The 1,291-nt window shown below is 43.0% G+C and overlaps 1 long non-coding RNA gene across 1 annotated transcript; it reads left to right on the top strand.

Annotated features, from left to right (window-relative positions):
* Nucleotides 1-449: 449 nt before the first annotated feature.
* On the top strand, nt 450-754 carry LOC138853926 (uncharacterized). The gene is made up of 2 exons (XR_011393119.1): nt 450-597; nt 713-754. It is a non-coding gene; the product is annotated as an uncharacterized lncRNA (long non-coding RNA).
* Nucleotides 755-1,291: the final 537 nt, after the last annotated feature.

The raw sequence follows: 1,291 nt of genomic DNA, 5'->3' as shown, positions 1-1,291 counted from the left end.
GAGTTCTACGATAAGGTAACAGAAGTAAGACAGGAGGGGGTAGGATGGGTAGATTGCATCTTTTTGGACTGTAAGAAGGCTTTCAATACAGTGCAACACAAGAGACTTGCTGAAAATCTAGAGGAACAGGCAGGAATAGGAGGGAAAGTACTGCAATAGGCCAGGGAATACCTGAGGGGAAAGGAAACAACGTGTGTTGGTACGTGACAAGATGTCAGAGTGGGTGCATGTGTCGAGTGGAGTTCCACAAGGGTCAGTCTGTTTCTAGTATATGTTAATGACATGACAAAATGGATAAAGTCAGAAGTGTCCCTGTTTGCAGGCGATATAAGGCTAATGAGAAGAATACAAGTGGAAGAGGATCAAGGAAGCCTACAACGAGATCTGGATAGGTTGCAAGTCTGGTCCGACAGGTGGCTCCTGGTGTTTAATCCCATCAAGTGCTGGTCCTGTGGGGAGCAGCAGCAGGATAATACTGCACCACCTCTTGGGGCCCTTAACAACAACAACAGTTTGGTGTGTGTGATGGGCGCCAACACACGGTGTGATTCTCTCCTCCTCTATTTATATATATACATTAGTCATGCAGATTACATGGTGAGTTTAAATATGTGGCCTGTAGTTATAACTTTTCTCTTGACATATGCGAGACATCACCATCCCTGTAGAAGCCATTATTAGATGTACTAGTCATTATATTTTGTTGTTGCAGAAGTACTATGAAGATTCTATGTTCAATAAAGCCTAGAGATAAGGCCTGTGTTTCTATCACAACAATTTATTGAACATAGAATCCTGGGCTACCTGGTGGTGATCCTGCGCTAGACTACATCACAACATGGAGCGTTTACTGAAACCTGAGAGGCTAGACTGTGACCCCAGCTTATCAACGGCTGCTCAGGAATGGAAGCACTGGTTTAAGACTTTCGAAAACTTCTTGGGAGCCCTTCCTAAAGAAGATCTAGATAAACTAAGTCTGCTCATCAATTTTGTGTCACCTAAGATATATGAGGCTATTTCTGAGTGTAATACCTACGAAGATGCTATCAAAACCCTCAAGTCTCAGTATATTAAACCTACAAATGAAATCTTTGCACGCTATCGCCTTGCAACTCGCCGCCAGCAGATTGATGAATCCTTAGAGGAATACTTTCAAGCACTGAAAATTTTAGGTAAGGACTGTCACTTCCAAGCAGTGACAGCTGCTCAGTATTGTGAAGAGTCCATCAGGGATGCTTTTATCAGTGGCCTGCAATCACCAATAATAAGGCAGCGTTTATTGGAGAATAAA

The sequence above is a fragment of the Cherax quadricarinatus genome, chromosome 3 (genome assembly GCF_038502225.1).
Source record: "Cherax quadricarinatus isolate ZL_2023a chromosome 3, ASM3850222v1, whole genome shotgun sequence".
In the NCBI taxonomy this organism is placed as follows: Eukaryota; Metazoa; Arthropoda; class Malacostraca; order Decapoda; family Parastacidae; genus Cherax; species Cherax quadricarinatus.
This window is presented reverse-complemented; position numbering and strand designations above follow the sequence as displayed.